Consider the following 23,197-nt stretch of genomic DNA (forward strand, 5'->3'; position numbering starts at 1 on the left):
TACAAATAAAGTGATGGACCACAGTGCTCTTTAAAATTCCCTGTCTCTTGGTTTTATGATTTCTATTGCATCTTTCCCTTGAATTTTAACTAGCCTTTTAAATAAGAAAATGGTTGTATCACAGAAATTAAAAATAGGCAAAAAAAATTGATCACACATGCCTATACTTGGGTTTTCTCATTTTATAGATGAGAAACTGAGGTTGAGAGAATTTAAATGACTTATCTAAGGTTACATAGGTAACTAATGGCAGCATCAAAAAGAAAACTCAGGTCTATGGCTTTCAGTTTAATGACATGCTTAGAGTCTTTTTCTATTGATTCCTATATTGAACAAATACATTAAAATCAGAAGTTATAAAAAAGCCACAAAATGAAGAAGGTTTTAGAATGTGACCTCTAAATTCTATGTTTATGTATATAAAATGATTTGGTCAGTAATTTCCCAGTGTTTTATATAATAAGGGTTTCATTTGCTATGTACTATACTATACTATACAATGTGTGTGTGTTATACTATGATCATTTGTAATCATATTTTTAAAATCTAAATTGGTTATTTTTCTTGGTCAGATTAGACAAATAACACCATTATCGAATAATCAAATAAAATTCATCACTATTTAAAGTATATATTCCACTCTAGAACTCAGGAGGCTTGGATTCCCTTAAATAATAATAACAAATGTTAATATTCACAACAGTCCAATTAAGTAAATTCAACTATAATTATTCAAACTAAATTAGGTTAAATAGTATAGCATGCAAATGTATTCAAAATCACTATGTATAGACAGCAAATTAAAGCCAAAAAGCTGCTTCAGCTTTCCTAGTTTCTCTCAAAAACCACATGAAACCAAGCTTCTGAACAGTCTGATGGAATGAAACTGCTCTCCAGCTCAAGATAGATTGAAAAGCTTCAATAAAGATCAGTCTCACTGTTAAGTTAGCACTGTTCAGCCCAGCTCAGATACAGTTGGTTAGATGGTCTTAATAACAGTAAATCAGCAACGAAGACCCACAGCCCTGGCTCAGTAAAGGAGCAAATCAGTGCGGTAGCTTACAGTCCCAGCTCAGAAGGCAAAGTCTGGGGGAAAAGGCTGTTTCCTGAAAAGACCAGGCAAAGCTACCCCCTGAAAACACAAGGAATCTCTGTTCTCAAAGCCAAGGCTCAGAGCTTCACAGGAAGATTGGGACAGTGCCATATTTACAGGAGAAGCAGAGTTCAGTCATAAAAAGAGGAAATACCAAAAGAAAAGCAAAAAAATCAGCAAAAATAAAAAAGAACCTTGATCATAGAAAAGCTATTTTGATGACAGGGCAGACCAAAACACAAACTCAGATAAGGACAAAATATGCACAGAAGAAATCTCACAGTGATATGAATTGGTCTCAAGCCCAAAGAGGACTCTTGAAAGTGCATATAAAAGACTTTAGAAAGCAAATAAGAGAGGTAGAAAAAAATGAGAATAGAAGTGAGAGGTATGCATGTAAGAGTCAACAACCTGGAAAAGGAAGAAAAAATTGTTTGAAGAAAGTAACTCTTAAAAAGTAGAATTATCCAGACGGGAAAAGAAATAAAAAAGCTAACTGAAGAAAATCAAACTGGACAAATGGAAGGTAATGATTCCATGAGACAGCAAGAATCAGTCAAACTAAAAAGAATGAAAAAAATGGAAAATGGAAAATGTCTCATTGGAAAAACAGCTTACCTGGAAAATAGAACCAGAAGAGACAATTTAAAAATTAGTTACCTACCTGAAGTCCATGATCACAAAAAAAAGGCCAGATAACATTCTGCAAGAGATAATTAAGAAGGGAAGAGAGCAGAGGCAAGATGACAGAGAGGAGTCACATCTTCTACGCTTTCCTCATATTCCTCAAATTAACAGCAAATTAAGCTTTTGGCCTGGTTTTGGAGTGACAGAATGCACAAAAATTTGGAGTGTAACAAATTTCCAGCAGAAGATAATTTGGAAGATCTTCAGAATAGGTCTGTTTCAATGAGGCATGAATGGGGAGATTCGAATGCAAGCAGTCATGGGGAAACTGGAGTATAGGCAGTGCAGAGACCCAGGTTACAACCCCCAGGGAATCTAATTAAAGGAATCTACAGTTATGTTGGCTACTCTGCCCTGGTTTTAATCCATTAGATCAGCAGATTAGCTGTAAGGTACCCAACAAACACAAAATGTAAATAGTAAGCCCCTAAAACCACAGTATATCAGGACCTGGCCATGCCCACCCAGTACCAAAAGTTAGTCAACACTGAACTAGCACAGCCACAGTCACCTGTACAAAGAAGCTTGGATAGTCTCCCCTTTGTCCTAAAAGCAGACCTCAACCTTTTTTAAAATGAGCAAAAAACCAAAAAGAACTCTGACCATAGATAGTTTTTATGGAGAAAGAAAAAAAAAAAAAGATTTCAAATCCTGAGGACACTAAAAGAAAATTGTCTCCAGATGAAGCCCAATAGGGTGATACTCTCACAATGTTCTCTTGAAAGAATTCAAAAAATATCTTAAAAGAGAATTAGAAGAAAAAGGGAAAGGAAATGGGAAATTTTCAAGCGGGTTTGGAAAAGGAAACACAGAAATTATCTGAAGGAAAATCCTTAAAAATAGATTTGGTGAAATGGAAAAAGAAAATTCCTTGAAATGCAATTTGTGAAATGGGGAAAAAATCCATAGAGCAAAACAACTCATTTGAAAATTCAATTGACCAAAGACAAAAAGAGCTAAAAAAAAAAAAAAGATAACTGAAGAAAATAATTCACTAAAAATTAAAACTGAACAAATGGAAAGTTTAATGAGATATCAAGAATCAGTCAAAAAATAAAAATAATAGAAGAAAATGTAAAATAACTCATTGAGAAAATAACTGACCTTAAAATAGATATAGGAGATACAATCTAAGGATTATTAGACTTCCTGAAAACCATGATGACAAAAAGAGCCTAGACATTACCCTCAGGACATCATCAAAGAAAACTGTCATGGTTTTCAAAACCCTAAAATCAGAAGGTAATATAGCCATTGAAATAATTCATTAATCACTTCCAAAAAGGCAGACCAAAATGAAAACTCCAAGGAATATTATGGCTAAATTTCAGAATTATTGGACAAAGAAAAAAAATATTGCAAAATAGCCAGAGCAAAACAATTCAAATATTAAGGATCCCCAATCAGGATTACTCAGAACCTTAAAGCTTCCACCTTAAAGGATCAAAGGGCCTGGAATCTGATATTCTTAAAGGCAAAGGAACTTGTATTACATCTAAGAACCAACTATCCAGTTAAACTGAGCATTATCTTTCAGGGAAGAAGATAGGCACTCAATGATACAGGTAAATTTCATTTATTTCTGATGAAAAGACCAGATTGAACAAAAAAAAATGATCTCCAAATACAGAACTCAAGAGAAGTATGAAAGGTAAAAAAGAAAGAATTGTTGAGAAGTATATCTCTCTTATGGGTATACTTAGAGAGTGAAGATATAATTTGATTTTACTGTGATAATATAAAAAAATAGAGCTGGAGAGGGCATTATGCTGGAAAAAGAGGAAAACTGAGGTAAAATGAAAATGGGGAAAATTATATCTCATAAAGAAGCAAAGAAGGCCTATTATAATTAAGGGAAAGAAAAGAGGGAGATGAACACTGTGTGAATATTACTCTTATCATGTTTGGCTCAAAGAGAGAATATTAGACAAATTTGGTTTCACAGAGAAACTCGTTGCACTTTATAGGGAAGTGAGAGAGGAAGGAGGAAAGGAAAAGTGGAGGCTAATGGAAGAGAAAACAGCAGTAATAGGGGAAAGATACAAGAAAAGGGGAGGGCTGTTTGAGGGAGGTGATGGGCAGAAGCAAAATACTGGGAGGAAGAGAAAAGGGGAAATGAAAGAGAAAAGCATAATTTGTGTAAATAAGATGGCAAGAAATACAAAATTAGTCATTTTAACTGTGAATGTGAATAGGATGAACTCTTCCATAAAACATAAACAGATAGCAAACTGGATTAAAAGCCAGAATCCTACAATATATTGTTTACAAGAAACAAGAAACAAGAAACTCTGCTTTAAATAAAGCAGAGTGATACATTTAGAGTAAAGGTAAAAGACTGAGCAGAATTTATTTTGCTTCTCGTGAAGTTAAAAAAAAAAACAGGGTTAGCAATCTTAATTTGAGATCAAGCAAAAGCAAAAAATAGATCTAATTAAAAGAGATAAGGAAGAAAACTGTATCTTGCTAAAAGGTACTATAGCTAATGAAGCAATATCAATACTAAATATATTTGCACCAAGGGGTAGAGCATCCAAATTCCTGGAGGAGAAGTTAAGAGAGCAGCAAGAAGAAACAAACAGCAAAACTATACTAATGGGGGATCTCAACCTTGCTGTCTCAGAACTAGATAAATCAAACCACAAAATAAATAAGAAAGAAGTTAAGCCGGTAAATAGAATACTAGAAAAGTTAGGTGTGATAGATTTTTGGAGAAAATTTAATGGAGACAGAAAGGAATATACCTTTTTTCTCGGCAGTTCATGGAACCTATACAAAAAATGACCATATGTTAGGGCATAAAAACCTCAAAATCAAATGCATAAAGGCAAAAATAGTAAATGCATTTTTTTTCAGATAATGATTCAATAAAAAATACATTCAATAAAAGGCCAGGAGAAAATAGACCAAAAATTAATTGGAAACTAAATAATCTAATCTTAAAGAATGAATGGGTAAAACAACAAATCATGGACACAATCAATAATTTCATCCAAGAGAATGACAATAATGAGACAACATACCAAAATTTGTGCAATGCAGCCAAAATGGTTATTAGGGGAAACTCTATATCTCTAGATGCATACTTGCATAAAATAGGGAAAGAGAAGATCAATGAATTGGATCTGCAACTAAAAAAGCTAGAAAGAGAAGAAATTAAACCTCTCTAGTTAAGTACCAAATTTAAAATTCTGAAAATAAAAGGAGAGATGAATAAAATTCAAAGTTAGAAAATTATTGAATTAATAAATAAAACTGAGTTGCTTTTATGAAAAAAACAACAAAACATGTAAACATTTATTTAATTTGATTAGAAAAAGTAAAGAAGAAAATAAAATTGTTTGTCTCAAAAACGAAAAGAGAGAACTTTCCACCAATGAAGAGGAAATCAGAGCATAATTACAAGTTATTTTGCCCAAATATATGTCTATAAATTTGATAACCTAAGTGAAATGGAGAAATACCTTTAAATGTATAGATTGCCCAGATTAAGAGAAGAAATAAATTATTTAAATAGCCACATTTTAGAAAAAGAAATAGAACAAGCTATTAATTGACTCCCTAAGAAAAAAATTCCAGGGCCAGATGGATTTATGTAATGGGCTGAGGTTTGAGCTGATGCACTGAGGTCCCAAGTACATGAGGCTAGATAGTAATTGGGCTATACTCTATTAATATACATGATTGGATTAAGAATGGTCCCTGCCCACTCTCCTTGCAAGTCCTGATGTGTTGTATAGGAAATGACGATTTTGGTGGGTGGAGGCAGAGAGAGAGGGAAGAAGAGAAGCTGGGAGAGATTGGGCTGAGTTCGAGACTCCGAGCTGCTGGTTGTGTGGCTGCTGGTCGAGCTAGCTTCTTGACTCAGCTGCACACATTGCTATCGCCGATTCTCTTCCACCTCCGATCCTTCTTCACTGAGAATAAAGACTGACGATTTTCCCCTAACCTGAATTCCTGTCTCGTGCTGATCTTAAAATACACGATCATAACATTCAAAAACCCTTGGAGATATCAGTTTTTGCCACACAAGAGGCACCCACAGCAGTCCTTCATCAAGGACACAGTGTGATAGAGTGGGTGAACCTCCCAGCACAACCAGATCAAAGCCTTACACTACCCAGTGCTTGTGGCTAGAATTTTATTAAAGGCCACTAAGCGAGCAGTACAATTATCTGGGACAAGACCTGACAAGATATACACCTTTTATACCAATACACAAATTAATGTGTGTTGTGAGACCATCCCAGAGTGGCAAATTTTATTAGCCATGGCTCCAAATTTTTTACATGGGTCTCCATTAAAGATAACTAGACTATTACATAATTGGCGATGGACTCTTGAAGAAAAAGTTTCTAAAGTTCCTCTTCAAGGACCAACAATCTTCACAGATGCATCCAAACATAATATTTGTGCTGTGTACTCTCATGATCTAACTATAAAGAGAGTAGTCAGAACTCCTTTTCAGTCCACTCAGCAGAATGAATTGTATGCGATCATTCTAGCTCTTACTTATTATCCAGGAGACATAAATATAATATCTGATTCGGCCTATTCAGTAGGTGTGGTACAAAGAATTGCCACAGCCCAAATAAAATTTGCAGCCTCTAATATATATCAGCTCTTTAAGAAACTTCAAGAGCAAGTGAGAAAGCATCCAGGTAAGATCTATATATTACATGTCCATTCTCATAGTGGACTTCAGGTCCCATATTTGATGGCAATTCAAAGGCAGATAGCCTTCTAACCATGTTGGTCAATACCCCTTTGTTCCAAGAAGCCCAGGCATCTCATTCTAAATATCATCAGGCTGCTCGAGCTTTACGTTTACAATTTGGAATAACAAAAGAGGAAGCTAGGAGCATAGTAAAAGCCTGTACAGCTTGCCTTCCTTTCCACACTCCTACACTGCCCCCAGGGAAGAACCCTCGTGGTTTGAGACCCAATGAAATCTGGCAAATGGATGTGACCCATTATAAATCTTTTGGTCGTCTGTCTTTCATCCATGTTGTGGTAGACACCTTTTCAGGATTCACTTTTGCAATGCCAGCAGCAAAAGAGACAGCCCGAGTGGTCACTGAATTCCTCATACAAGCATTTGCCATTATGGGTGTGCCACAAGCAATAAAAACAGACAATGGTCCTGCTTATACTTCGAAACATTTTGCACACTTTTGTGCACAGTATAAGATTTTACACACCACGGGCATACCTTTTAATCCTCAAGGACAGGCAATAGTGGAGAGGAGAAACAGAGATATTAAGACGCTCCTCCAAAAACAAAAGAAAGGGGAGCCACAGGTAACCCTAGAGAACTTCTAAATCTAGCTCTTTATACTATTAACTTCTTGATTTTTGACAAAGATGCACTGGCTCCGGCTGACAGGTTTTATAACCCACCGGAAGGTCAGTGTTTAGTGCGAGCAGCTCCACTATCTTTAGATAATCGCCAGGTGATGTGGAGAGACCCAGAAAGTGGTGAATGGAAAGGACCAGATAGGCTAACTGCTTTGGGGAGAGGGTTTGCTTGTATCTCTACAGGTGGAGAAGGAATCAGATGGGTGCCAACGAGCCATATTCGCCTTGTCCATCGCAGAGAGACGGAGCAGACCTTTGAAACAAAGGAGAAGACCCAAGAAATATCGGGTGGTGCTGTTGCTGATTGTGCTCACCATTGAAAGAGCGTGGCAGTTATGGCGTTTGACTCATGGACATCAAAGATTGTCGGATTTCAAAACCCTCAGGAATCATTGGATTCTCTGAGCCATAGGACTCAAAAACCCTCAGGAATCATTGGATTCTCTGAGCCATAGGACTTGAAAACTCTCAGGAATCATTGGATTCTCTGAGACATAGGACTTGAAAATCCTCAGGAATCATTGGATTCTCTGAGCCATAGGACTTGAAAACTCTCAGGAATCATTGGATTCTCTGAGACATAGGACTTGAAAACCCTCAGGAATCATTGGATTCTCTGAGACATAGGATTTGAAAACTCTCAGGAATCATTGGATTCTCTGAGAAATGATAAGACTGTTACAACACTTCAAAATCTGCTGGAATCATTGGATTCCCTAACACATAAAAAGACTTTTTCAGGACTTCAAAACTCAGGGGATCATTGGATTCCTGACATGTGAAACAATGGACAATAGATTGGTTTTGGACTATCTCTTGGCTGCTGAAGAAGGTGTATGTGTGACTGTTGTTTACATACCCACCTTCTAGGACTTCTGGTGATCTTTTCCAACACCATGTTGATTTATATTGTTTGCTATTCTGCTACTTGTGTGTACAATTCATGTTTGTTACACCACATCGAGCCTGCACTGACTGAGGGGAGGGTCATCCCTAATAGCCTCTGCGTTATTGCTATGTGCTTGTGTAATACCTCCCATGCTGATGGGTTTGTGAATAATAAGACCCTTCAGCCCAGAAACCCGCTAGCAACCTCCATTTCCCTTTGGTGCTTTTCATCTCCCTTCCTGAGATGTCAGGGAGGGCGTGATCATCTCCTTTTTAGTGCTTTCACCGCCTTTCCTGAGAAGTCAGGGAGGCTGTGATCACCTCCTTTTCGGTGCTTTCACCTCCTTCCCTGAGAAGTTAGGAGGCTGTGATCACCTCCCTTGGGGCTCTGACCTCCTGAGGAGTCAGGGATGGCATGACCACCGGTGTTCTAAAATAAAAGAAAGGGAAATGTAATGGGCTGAGGTTTGAGCTGATGCACTGAGGTCCCAAGTACATGAGGCTAGATAGTAATTGGGCTATACTCTATTAATATACATGATTGGATTAAGAATGGTCCCTGCCCACTCTCCTTGCAAGTCCTGATGTGTTGTATAGGAAATGACGATTTTGGTGGGTGGAGGCAGAGAGAGAGGGAAGAAGAGAAGCTGGGAGAGATTGGGCTGAGTTCGAGACTCCGAGCTGCTGGTTGTGTGGCTGCTGGTCGAGCTAGCTTCTTGACTCAGCTGCACACATTGCTATCGCCGATTCTCTTCCACCTCCGATCCTTCTTCACTGAGAATAAAGACTGACGATTTTCCCCTAACCTGAATTCCTGTCTCGTGCTGATCTTAAAATACACGATCATAACAGATTTACATATGAATTCCACCAAATATTTAAAGAAGATTTAATTCCAATACTATATATATTTTTTCAGATAAATCTATTTTTAAAAAATAGGGAAAGGAGTCCTTACATTTTTTGTTATGGCAAAGATATGGTGCTGGTACCAAAACCAAGTAGGATGAAAACAGAGAAAGAAATTATAGAGCAATTTTCCTAATGAATATTGATGCAAAAACCTTAAATAAAATATTAGCAAAGAGATTTCAGAAAGTCATCACCAGAATAATACACTATGACCATGTAGAATTTATGCCAGGGATGAAAAGCTAATTCAATATTAGGAAAATTAATAGCATAACTGACTATATCAATAACCAGACTAACAAAAATCATATGATTATCTCAATAGATACAAAAAAGCATTTGTTAAAATCCAACACCCATTTCTATTTAAAACAGGTTACAACCCCCAGGGAATCTAATGAAAGGAATCTACAGTTGAGTTGGCTACTCTGCCTTGGTTTTAGAGATTATAGGAATATAAGGACTTTCCCTTAAAATGATCAGTAGCATTTATCCAAAACCATCAGCAAGCATCATATGTAATAGGGATCAACTAGAGCCATTCCCGATAAGATTAGGGGTGAAACAAGGTTGCCAATTATTACCATTACTATTCAATATTGTATTAGAAATATTAGCTTTGGCAATAAGAGAAGAAAAAGAGATTGTAATAAGGAAACCAAATTATCATTCTTTGCAGATGATATGATAGTATATTTAGAAAACCCTAGAAAATCAACTAAAAACTAGAAGAAATAATTCACAACTTTAGCAAAGTTGCAGTATACAACATAAATTCACATAAATCATCAGCCTTTTTATATATTACCAACAAACTCCAGCAGCAAGAGATACAAAGAAGAATTCCATTTAAAATAACTGTCAATAACATAAAATATTTGGGAGTCTATAGGAACACAAGTACAAAACACTTTCCACACAAATAAAATCAGATCTATTCAATTGGAAAAATGACAAATGCTCATGGGTAGGCCAAGTGAATATAAAAAAAATGACAATACTACCTAAATTTATCTACCCATTTAGTGTCGTACCGATCAAACTCTCAAGAAATTATTCTACAGACCTAGAAAAAAATAATAACAAAGTTCATCTGGAAGAATAAAAGGTCAAGAATTTCAAGGGAATTAATAAGAAAAATGCCAGTAAAAGTGCCCCAACTGTACTAGACCTAAAACTATATTGTAAAACAGCAGGCATCAAAACCATTTGGCATGGGCTAAGAAATAGAATAGTTGTTCAGTGAAATAGATTAGGTTAACAGGACAAAATTGTCCATGACTATTGTAATCTAGTGTTTGACAAACTCAATGATCCCAGTTTAGGAGATTAATAACTCACTATTTCACAAAAACTATTGGGAAAATTGAAAAGTAGTATGGCCAAAACTAGGCACTGACCCACACCTAGCATCATATACAGAGATAAGATCAAAATGTGCTCATGATTTGGATATAAAAAGAGAGATTATAAGCAAATTAGAAGAACATAGGATAATTTACCTCTCAGATCTGTGAAGAAGGAAAGAATTTGTGACCCAAAAAGAACTGGAGATCATTACTGAATACAAAATAGATAATTTTGATTAAATTAAGTTAAAAAGTTTTTGTACAAACAAAACTAATATATACATGTTTAAAAGGGAAGTAATAAATTGGGAAAACATTTTTACACTTAAGGGTTCTGATAAAGGCCTCATTTCAAAAATATATAGAGAATTGGCTCAAATTTTTAAGAATTCAAGCCATTCTTCAATTGCTAAATAGTCAAAACATATGAATAGACAATTTTCATTTTTTTTATTTTTTTTATTTAATAGCCTTTTATTTACAGGTTATATGTATGGGAAACTTTACAGCATTAACAATTGCCAAACCTCTTGTTCCAATTTCTCACCTCTTACCCCCCACCCCTTCCCCCAGATGGCAGGATGACCAGTAGATGTTAAATATATTAAAATATAAATTAAATACATAATAAGTATACATGACCAAACCGTTATTTTGCTGTACAAAAAGAATCAGAATCTGAAATATTGTACAATTAGCTTGTGAAGGAAATCAAAAATGCAGGTGGGCATAAATATAGGGATTGGGAATTCAATGTAATGGTTTTTAGTCATCTCCCAGAGTTCTTTTTCTGGGCATAGCTAGTTCAGTTCATTACTGCTCCATTAGAAATGATTTGGTTGATCTCGTTGCTGAGGATGGCCTGATCCATCAGAACTGGTCATCATCTAGTATTGTTGTTGAAGTATATAATGATCTCCTGGTCCTGCTCATTTCACCCAGCATCAGTTCGTGTAAGTCTCTCCAGGCCTTTCTGAAATTATCCTGTTGGTCATTTCTGACAGAACAATAATATTCCATAATATTCATATACCACAATTTATTCAGCCATTCTCCAACTGATGGGCATCCATTCAGTTTCCAGTTTCTAGCCACTACAAAGAGTGCTGCCACAAACATTCGTGCACATACAGGTCCCTTTTCCTTCTTTATGATCTCTTTGGGATATAAGCCCAGTAGTAACACTGCTGGATCAAAGGGTATGAACAGTTTGATAACTTTTTGAGCATAGTTCCAAACTACTCTCCAGAATAGTTGGATTCATTCACAACTCCACCAACAATGCATCAACGTCCCAGTTTTCCCGCATCACCTCCAACAATCATTATTATTTTTTCCTGTCATCTTAGCCAATCTGACAGGTGTGTAGTGGTATCTTAGAGTTTTCTTAATTTGCATTTATCTAATTAATAATGACTTGGAGCATCTTTTCATATGACTAGAAATAGTTTCAATTTCTTCATCTGAGAATTGTATGTTCATATCCTGACCATTTTTCAATTGGAGAATGGCTTGATTTTTTATAAATTAGAGTTAATTTTCTATATATTTTGGAAATGAAGCCTTTATCAGAACCTTTGACTGTAAACATATTTTCCCAGTTTATTGCTTCCCTTCTAATCTTGCCTGCATTAGTTTTGTTTGTACAAAAACTTTTCAGTTTGGTATAGTCGAAATTTTCTATTTTGTGATCAGTAATGATCTCTAGTTCTTCTTTGGTCATAAAGTCCTTCCCCTTCCACAGGTCTGAGAGGTAAACTATCCTGTGTTCCTCTAATTTATTAATAATTTCATTCTTTATACCTAGGTCATGAACCCATTTTGACTTTATCTTGGTGTACGGTGTTAGTGTGGATCAATGCCTAGTTTCTGCATATTAGTTTCAATTTTCCAGCAATTTTTGTCAAACAGTAAGTTCTTATCCCAAAAGCTGGGGTCTTTGGGTTTGTCAAAGACTAGGTTGCTATATTTGTTGACTATTTTGTCCCTTGAACCTAACCTATTCCACTAATCAATTAATCTATTCCTTAGCCAATACCAAATGGTTTTGGTAATTGCTGCTCTATAATATAATTTTAGATCTGGTACAGCTAAGCCACCTTCATTTGATTTTTTTTTTCATTAATTCCCTTGAAATTCTTGACCTTTTGTTTTTCCCTATGAATTTTGTTGTTATTTTTTCTAGGTCATTAAAATTTGGGAGTCTGATTGGTATAGCGCTAAATAAATAGATTAGTTTAGGTAATATTATCATCTTATTATATTTGCTCACCCTAACCAAGATAATTTAATATTTTTCCAATTGGTTAGATCAGACTTAATTTGTGTGAAAAGTGGTCTGTAATTTTGCTCATAAAGTTTCTGATTTTCCCTTGGCAGATAGTTCCTAAATATTTTATAATCAGTAGTTACTTTAAATGGAATTTCTTTGTAACTCTTGACTGTTGATTTTGTTAGTGAATATAAGAATGCTGATGACTTAGGGGTTTATTTATAACCACAACTTTGCTAAAGTTGTGGTTATTTCTAATAACTTTTAGTAGAATCTCTGGGTTCTTTCTAAGTATAATCCATATATCGTCGACAAAAGTGATAATTTGGTTTCCTATTTCCTATTCTTATTCCTTTAATTCTTTCTCAGCTTCTTATTACTAAAGCTGGTTTCAGTACAAATTAAATAGTAACAGTGAATTGGCAAACTTTGTTTCCTCCAGATCTTATTGGAATGTTGAGTTATTCATTACATATGATGCTTTCTGATGGTTTTAAATAGATGCTGTGATTTATTTTATAAAATTTATTTATTCCTAATATTCTCAATGTTCTTTAAATAAATGGATTTTGGATTTTTCAAATGATTTTTCTGCATCTTTTGAATGGATATAGATTTTTGTTAATTTTTATTAAAGATTTTTGATTTGTTTTCCTAATTTAACCACTTGCTTTAGGTACAATCCTATTTGTCATAGGATTTCCTGGGGATGATTTTCCCTTATTTTTTCTAATATCTTATTTGATTTTGTGCTCAATATTCATTAAGGAGATTGGTCTAATTTCTTTTCTTTTCAACCAACTTGGTTTTAGGTTCGTATTTTTTCTAAAGGAATTTTAACTCTTCATTCCTTATTTTATCAAATAATTTATTAGTTTTAAATTATTGTTTTAAATTTTTGTAGAATTAAGAAATACGTCCTGGGATTTTTCTTAATTTTTTATTGCCTGTTCTATTTCTTCTAAAGGACTATTAACATTTTTCCTCCTTTGTCTAATAATTTTGAGGTTTCTATTTACTTAAGTTATCAAATTTATTGCTTAAAGTTGCTTTAAAATAACCCTTTTAATTTCTAATTTCTTTATTATTGGTTTAAATTCTTTTCATTTTAAGACTAAAATTCATTTTTTTCCTTTTTCTAATTCAAAGTTTCTAAAGGTTATTTCTATTTTATTGGTTTTTTGGCCAACTCTAGTTTTAATTACTTAATAGTTTTTTATTAAATTTTTTAATTTCTCCTTTAATTTTTAGAATTTCAAATTTAGTTTTTATTTGGGTTTTAATTTTCTTTTTAGATTTTTTGCATCAATTCAAAAATCTTTTCTTTTCTTGTTTTAATTCAAGTAACCTTATGATTAAATTTCTTATTCGCTTTGGCTGTTACAAATTTTGAAGAAAATCTCATTTTCATTATTCTTTGGTAAGATACAATATCATTAATTAATTGTATCTAATAATTTGTGCTTCACCAATCATTCTTTTGAGATTGTTTAGTTTTTATTTGTCTAATTCCAACTTTTGTTGAATGAATTTTTATGATTGCTAAAAGAAACATTTACTATTTTCCTTTCTGATTTAAAATTTGAAAGGCTTAATGTCTTATATTGTCAGTTTTGAATAGGTTCCAATGAATGTGGAGAAGAAATTATATTCTTTCTTATTCTATTCAATTTTCTCCAAAGACCTAACATACCTAATTTTTCTAATATTCTATTTACTTCTTTAATTTCTTTCTTATTTGTTTTTTGGTTTGATTTGTCTAATTCTGAGAGTGCAAGGTTGAGATCTCCCACGAATAGACAATTTTCAGATGAACAAACTGAAACCATTTCTCATCATATGAAAAGGTCCTCTAAATCACATTGATCAAAGAAATGAAAATTAAGAAAACTCTGAGATACTATTACATACATCTCAGATTGGCTAAGATATCAGGAAAAAAATAATAATGAATGTTGGAGGGATGTGAGAAAACTGGGCCACTAATGCATTATTGGTGGAATTCTGAACTGATCCAACCATTCTGGAGATAAATTTGGAACTATGTTCAAAAGGCTATCAAATCATACATACACTTTTATCCAGAAGTGGATATATATATATATATATATATATATATATATATATATATATATATATCCACTTATATCTCAAAGAGATCTTAAAGGGAAAGGGACCTACATGTACAAAAATATTTGTGGTAGCTCTTTTTGTAGTGGTAAGAAACTGGAAACTGAGTGGCTGCCCATCAGTTGGAGAATGGCTGAATAAGTTATGATATATGAATGTTATGGGATATTATTGTTCTATAATAAACAATTAGCAGATGAGTTAAGAGAGGTCTGGAGAGAATTACAGGAGCTGATGCTAAGTGAAATGAGCAGAAACAGGAGATCATTATACATTGCAACAGTAATATTATACAATGATCAATTCTGATAGATGTGGTTCTTCTCAACAATGAGATGATTCAGGTCAGTTACAATGATCTTGTGATGATGAGAGCTATATAAACCCAGAGAGAGGACTGTGGGAACTGATTGTTGGATCACAAGTTCTTTTATCATTGTTTACTTGAATTTCATTTTCTTTCTCATTTTTCTTCCTTTTTGATCAGATTTTTCTTATACAGCAAGATAATTCGGGGAGGAGGTGCAGGAAAGGGGAGAAAATTGGAACAAAAGATTGCAAGGGCCAAAATTGAAAATTTATCTTTGCTTATGTTTTCAAAATAAAAATCTTCAATAAAAAAGATAATTAAGGATAACTGCCTCAATATTCTAAAAAGAAAGTGGGAGATATGCATTGAAAGAATTCATAGATCACCTTCAAAAGAGATCCCACAAAACTCCAAAGAACATTGTTGTAAAACTCCAGAACTACAATCTCAAGGGAAAAAAAAATTACTAACTGCCACACAAAACTATACAAATACCATGAAGCTGAAGTCAGAAGTATTCATGATTTTCACAGCTTGTACAATAAAAGATTAGAAGGCCTGGAATATGATATTCTAGAAGGCAAAAGATATAGGGTTACAATCAAGAATTAACTACCCAGCAAGACTCAGCATCATCTTTCAGTGAGAAAACCTAGGTATGAGAGAATTCTGCAGAAAAGTGAATAGGGACAGAAAGGAATACACCCCTTTCTTGACATCACATAGCATCTACTCAAAAACTGACCATGTATTAAGGCATAAAAACCTCACAATATAATGTAGAACAAGAGAAATAGTAAATGCTTCCTTTTCAAACCACAATGTAATATACATTATATTCAATAAAGAGGCAGGGAAAGAGATCAAAAACAAATTGGAAAACTAAATAATCTAATTCTAAAGAATGAGAGGGTGAAACAACAAATCACAGAAACAATCCATAAGTTCATTCAAGAAAATAACAATGATGAGACAACATACCAAAACTTTTGAGATGTAATCAAAGATGTTCTTAGGGGAAATGGCAATTCTCTAAATAGCTATATGAATAAAATAAAGAAAGAAGAGATCAATGATTTGGGCATGAAACTAAGTAATCTAGAAAAAGAACAAATTTTAAAAATCCAAATTAAATACCAAATTAAAAATTCTGAAATTCAAAATAAACATTAATAAAATTGAAAATAAGAAAATTATTGAACTATTTAATAAAACTAAGAATTGGTATTATGAAAAAAAAGCAACAAAATAGATAAAACTTTGGTTAATTTGATCAGAAAAAGGGAAGAAAAAAATCTCCAGCATCAAAAATGAAAAGGATGAATTTATCATTAATGACAAAGAAATTAAAGCAATAACTATGAGCTGTTTTTGCCCAACTCTATGGCAGCAAGTGTGACAATCTAATCTAAATGATGAAAATTTACAATAATATAAATTGTCCATTTTAACAGAAGAGGAAAAAGTAATTTAAATAATCCCATTTTAGAAGAAGAAATTGAACTCCCTAAAAAAAAAAAATTCCATGGTTGGATGTATTCACAAGTGAATTCTACCAAACATTTGAAGACCAATTAATTCCAATATTATGTCAACTTTTTGGGAAAATAGGTAAAAAGAGTCCTGCCAAATGCCTTCAATAACACAAATATGGTACTGATACCTAAAACAGGAAGAGGCAAAACAGAGAAAGAAAATTCAACCTCCTTAATGAACATTGATGCAAAAATAAATAAATAAATAAATACAATGTTAGCAAAGAGAACACAACAATTTATTAGTAGGATAATACTATGATCAAGTGGGATTTGTACTAGGAATGTAGAGCTGGTTCAATATCGGGAAAATTATTACCATCATCGAGCCTATCAAAAATAAAACCAACAGAAATCAAATGATAAACTCAATAGATGCAAAAAAAAGTTTTTGACAAGATACAGCATTCATTCTTATTAAAAATACCAAAGAACATAAGGATAATGGAAGCTTCCTTAAAGTAATAAGCCATATCTATCTAAAACCAACAGCAAGCATTATTTGTAATGGAGAGAAGCTGGACACATTCTAAATAAGATCAGAGATGAAACAAGGATGCCCATTATCACCACTGTTATTCAAAATAGTACTAGAAATATTGGCTTTAGCAATAAGAAAAGAAAAACAAATTAAAGGAATTAGAATAGACAATGAGGAAATAAAACTATCACTTTGCAAATGATATGATGATTTACTTGAGGAATCCTACAAAATCATCTCAAAACCTACTGGAAACAATTAACAGCTTAAGCCAAAGTTTCAGGATATAAAATAAACCCACACAAATCATTAGTTTCTGTATATATTACTAACAAAACCCAACAGCAAGAGATAGAAATTGAAATTCTATTTAAAATCATTGTAGAAGAAATAACATACTTGGCGGTCTACCTGCAAAGACAAATCCAAGAACTATATGAACACAATTATAAAACACTTCTCATACTCAAAAGTATATATGTAAACAACTGGGAAAATGTCAATTGCTCATGGATATGCTTGAACTAATATAACCGAAATGAAAATTCTGCCTAAATTGTTCTACTTTTTCAGTGCCATACCAAACTGCCAAAAATGATTTTATAAAACTAGAAAAAAATAAGAAAATTCATCTAAAAGAATAAAAGACAAAAAATATCAAGGGGATTAATGAAAAAAAAAGTACAAAAAATGATGGCAGTGCAGTACCAAAATGAAAACTATATTATAAAGGAACAGTCATCAAAACCATTTGGTACTGGCTAAGAAACAGAGTGGTGAATCAGTGGAATAGATTAGATAAAAATGACACAGTAATGAATGCCCATAGTAATCTATATTTCACAAACCCCCAAACTCCAGTTTCTGGAATAAGAATTCAATATCTGACAAAAATTTCTGGGAAAACTCATCATAGACCTATATCACACATACCATACCAAAACAAAATGAAAATGGGTACATGATTTGGGGATTAAGAATGATATAATAAACAAATAAGGAGAACAAGAGATAATTTACCTATCAGATCTTTGGAGAGGAGAAGAATTTATGACCAAAGGAGAACAGGAGAACATTATGAAAGGCAAAATTGACAACTTTGATTTCATTAAATTAAAAAAGTTTTGCTTAAACAAAACTAACAGAAACAAGACCAAAAGAGAAATACAAAGCTGATAAAAAAATTCTTTAGAGTCAGTGTTTCTAAGAAAGGCTTCATTTCTAAAATATGTAAAGAACTGTGTTAAATTTATCTGGATACAAGTCAATACCAAGTAGTTAAATCGTTAAAGAATATGAACAATTTTCAGATCTCAAAATTAAAGCTATTTAAATTTACATGAAAATGCTCTAAATCATTATTGATTAGAGAAATGGAAATTAAAATATCTCTGAAGTATTACCTCATTCCTCTCAGATTTGCTAAGATGACAGGAAAAGATAATAAAAAATGTTGGCAGGCATGTGTGAAATCAGAGACACTAATGCATTGTTCGTGGAGTTGCGAAATGATCCAACTATTCTGGAAAGCAATTTGGAATCATACCCAAAGGGATAAAAAGCTGTATATACCCTTTGACCCAGCAGTGCCATTACTGGGTCTGTATCCCAAGAAAATCATAAAGTAGGGAAAAAGACCTATATGTAGGAAAAATGTTTGTAGTAGCTCTGTTTGTAATAGCAAAGAATTGGAAAATGAGTAGATGTCCATCAGTTAGGTAATGGCTGAGTAAGTTGTATAAAATAAGGTAATGGAATATTACTGTTCTAGAAAAAAGAATGAACAAGTTGATTTTAGAAGGTCTGGAAAGTTTTCCATGAAGTGATACTGAACAAAACAACCAGAACCAGGAGTACATTGTATACAAGAGCAGCAAGAATATGTGGTGATCAACTATTAAAAAAAAAAAAAAAAAAAAAAAAAAAAAGGCAGCTTTGTTCTTTTCAATGAATCAGTGATCCAAAACTAGCCCAATAGACTTTGGATCAATACATGCTATGTTCACTTCTTTTTTTCTGTTTTTTTTCTCTCTCTTTCCCATGGTTTTTCCCTTTTGCTCTGATTTTTTCTCTCCCAACATGATTCATAAAGCAATCTGTATTAAAAATACATTAATTTACTAGAATAAAAACAATATGAAAGTGCACTGGATAAAATTTGAGAAGCAATATACTTAATGAAAAAATAATTTTACTGCTACCAATAGTATTCATGAAGACTAAGAAAAATATGTATAATTTAGGCAAAAGATACTTCTCAAGAACATTTTAAAGATTTGAGGCAGAGTAATAAAAGGAATAGAAGTTTGGATTTAACATCTAATTTGGGCTGTGATATTTCCTACCCATATGATTTTGAGATTAAACCTTCTTATATTACTGGACCTTAGTTTTCTCATCCATGAAGAATTGAACTGAATTAGATTGTTTTAGAGATGTGTTCCAGTCAACAATACGTTGTAAAATTCAAACCCAGTACATTAGTTTAAATGTTTCATTAACAAAATGATTCAACATTCATGTGTGAAACAGAAATCATTGAAAAAATCCTTTAAAATGGGATTAAATCAATTTATTAATTCAAATGATATGAAATGCATTTTTAGAATATATAGATTACCAAATGTACATGCAAATTGGGAAAGGTGCTTAAAATCCAATTAAAGTATCTTCAAGGTGCCCTTATGCTAATTCTTTAAGATCAAAAAAGTCTCATTATCACATTAACCTCTTTTCTACTCTCCTGTGATACAAGTGTCATTACATTAATTAGTCATTATCCTGTCCTAAAACTACTGACTGCTGTGTATGTGTTTGGAAACATTACTACTATTCTTGGATATATGTTGACAGAATAGTGTTTAATTTTTCTAGTTTAATGTTTCTGGATTCAGTTATTTATTTTACAAATTAAAATAGTTACAATTCCATAAATCAGAACAGATCATGATGATTTTAAGGTAAAAATATTGGAAAAGCTCTAAAATGTGTGCAATCTTTTTTTTTTTTTTTTTTGACACAGCATTTGAGATCCATGAGTTCAATCATTCTACACTGCATTCTGACCCAATGACCCAACTACTCTATGCCTGACAAGACATTTTAAAGCTAGATTCTATCTTAGTCAGGCTCAAGAAAAATACTACTTAAGTATGAGTCACTGCCTGAAGAGGTCAGGTAACTCTGTTGTCAAGAATGAGGAATATAGAGACTAGTCAAGAAATGTGTCTAGACTTACATGATAGGAAAGAGAAATATTGTAAGCATATGTCCCTTGCATATGTAAACATCTGTTAAGAACAAATAATTTGAATATTTCCACTTATCCTGAAATATGTCCTGGTATGAAGGAGGGAGGATCAGGAAAAAAGCATGAAGGTGTCTAACAGGATGATTCTAAATCCTATTTTTTTAAAATGTAATTTGCTTTGCCAGTATCTTCTCAGATGAACTTGAGATTTCTTCTATATAATCTTAATTTAGTATTCATGTTGTTTGAAGAGCAATTGAATCAAAGAGGTTTTCCATATGTCACTTGTGGGGATAATTAAGAAGATCAAAGTTTTTTTTTTCTTTCTATTTTTTTGAGCTGTGATTATTAGTGGTATTTTCAGGGAACACACTTTCTAATCAGCCATTCCTTGTTTTCTTTTTGTTAATAATTAGCATGGGATTTTCATGGTGAAAACAGAGCTCTGAAAAACATTGATTTCCTACATGTCTGAAAAGAGAATGGTGTGTCTTAGAAATGGGTGGTACTAGCAATGTAAAAAATACTTCACATTTGCATAATTATCTATCTATCTATATATCTATATAGTTAAAAGGGCCTTTAGGAGTCATTTCATATAATCTCATATTTTACAGATTAGAAAATTGAACTTCAAAGAGATGAATTGATTCACCTAAAATAAGAGCCATAACTAGAAATTGTATGATAGTGGTAGTGCAAAGAATTGTATAATAACTTCAGAAGGAGAGAGGGTAGGTCATTCTCTGAAGACAGTACAACTCTACCAATGTTGAAGATAAAAGGAATTCAGCCAAAAGGCAATGGTTTTTAGATATTGTACCACTATGGCGAATAGAGATCTATGAGGGAAGACACGGGTAGGCATTTGTCCCAGAGAGAAATAAAGAAATCCTTGGTGTCCATACCTTTTGAGAAAGCCACCTTTTGATTATTGAAATTCCATCTAAAATAATAATAATGGATAACATTTATATGGTGCATACTCTGTGCCTCAGTGTTCTGGGTAGTTTACAAAAGTTATCTCATTTGATCTTCATAACAACTGGGAGGTAGGTGCTATTATTAACTTCATTTTATAGATGAGGAAATGAAGGCAAAGAAAATTTAAGTGTCTCACCCAGAGTCACACAGGAAATAAATATCACAGGTCAAATTTGATCTCAGGTCTTCCTAATTCTAGCCAATTGCCCTACATTGCCCTCTGCATCACCTAGCTGCCTTTGAAATTTATTAGGTAGAAGAAACAGGATTCAAAACTAAATCTTCTAGCTATCTTTCCAGCATAAATATTTTTTCCCTGAAATATTGTTGAAGATGTAATGGAACTACAAACATATTCCCTGATCAGAATGTTTTAATTTTCCCTGCCTTTGAATATCAACATCATCCCATTTTTCCTAGTTACCACATTCTAATTTTATAGATGAATACACTAATAGAACTGAGATAGCTGACATAACTTTTAAATTTAACATTCTATCAAGCACAGAAGTATCACAAAAAATAAAGAAATAAATGAATTAATTGGGAAAGTGAAAAGGAGTATTACTATTTTAAGATAGTCATTTTTCATTAAAATGTTATTTAGGTTAACATGAATTCATAATTATTTTAAATGAAATGTTAAAAATTTAACCATTTTAATTTCTAATGTGGTAAATATCAATAGATATAAGCAAATAAACAAAAAAACTATTTGGCATTCTCAATAAATTTTAAGAATATAAATGGGAATAGGGATTTAAAAAATGAGAGTCTTGGTATTACATTAATCATGTATTTTTGACAATAATTTTATTTTATGAATTCCTCTTTTTGGTATTTCAAGTCATTCATAACTTGTCTCTAAAGGATCTTTCTTAGGTCTAAAAGACCTAACTTGTCTCATCATATAATAACATTAATCTTTATGCATGCTATTATCGAATGAGATAATACTTTTTAAAATTTCTTATGACAGTTCCTGGCACATTTTAGGGGTAATATAAATGCTTATTCCCTTACTTAATCCTTGATTCAGCCAAAACATTCTTGTTTTTCTTCAAAGAAAACAACTCATTTTGCCTCCTCATTCTATTGTACAAGCTATACCACATTCATGGAATGCAGCAGTTATATATTTAAACCTCTCTGAACTCTTAGTTTCCTCATTCAGGAAGCATCATAAACCCTACCATGAATCCATCAGTTGCTAACTGATTTCTGATCTAGCCCCCACCCACCCAAATCACATTTGTGTTTTATGATGGACACCTATATAATATGCTGTATACTCATAATATTATTAGATCTAAAGCTGGAAATTGCCTCAGAGGCTAACTATCTCAACATCCTCATTTTCTCAAAAAAGGAAACTGAGGCTAAGGAAAGTTCAGAAACTTTAATATGATATAGATTGTTTATATCAAAGGAAGTATTTGAACCAAAGCTTTCTGATTCTAGAATAAACATTCTTTTCTTTAGATGAAGCTCTTCCTGTTTATATTTGTTAGTGCTATAGAATGTAACCTCCTTGATGGGCAGGAATTAATTCACTTTCATGTTTAAATTCCACAGGACCTAAAACAACACTTGGCAAATGTTTGTTAAAACAAAAGCTATGATCTATAATATTACAATATGGTTAAAAGTGATCTTTTAATTAGAAATGTTTATCTTTTTATATATGACATATACTCTTTTGCCTATTTGGTAAAACATGTAGACAGAATCTTTCTCAAAATGTTATATACCTTTAACTGTATGAAATCAACCATATAATATTACAAAAGATACTAATTATATTATAATATAGTTATCAATTTAAAAAGATAACAAATTTGTAGAGTTTACATCAACCTATCTAAAAGCATCTAACTCCAATAACCTATTTTATATATAAGAAAACTTAGGCTCAAAAGGGTTAATTTTTTGGCCAGATGTTCACATA

The 23,197-nt window shown here is 32.8% G+C and overlaps 1 protein-coding gene across 5 annotated transcripts in view; it reads right to left on the reverse strand.

The window, feature by feature from the left end:
* FSTL5 (follistatin like 5) overlaps positions 1–23,197 on the reverse strand; it is a 933,164-nt gene that overhangs the window by 192,387 nt on the left and 717,580 nt on the right. The gene's annotated exons all lie outside the window — the stretch shown is intronic.

Source organism: Sarcophilus harrisii, chromosome 6, assembly GCF_902635505.1.
Source record: "Sarcophilus harrisii chromosome 6, mSarHar1.11, whole genome shotgun sequence".
NCBI lineage: Eukaryota > Metazoa > Chordata > Mammalia > Dasyuromorphia > Dasyuridae > Sarcophilus > Sarcophilus harrisii.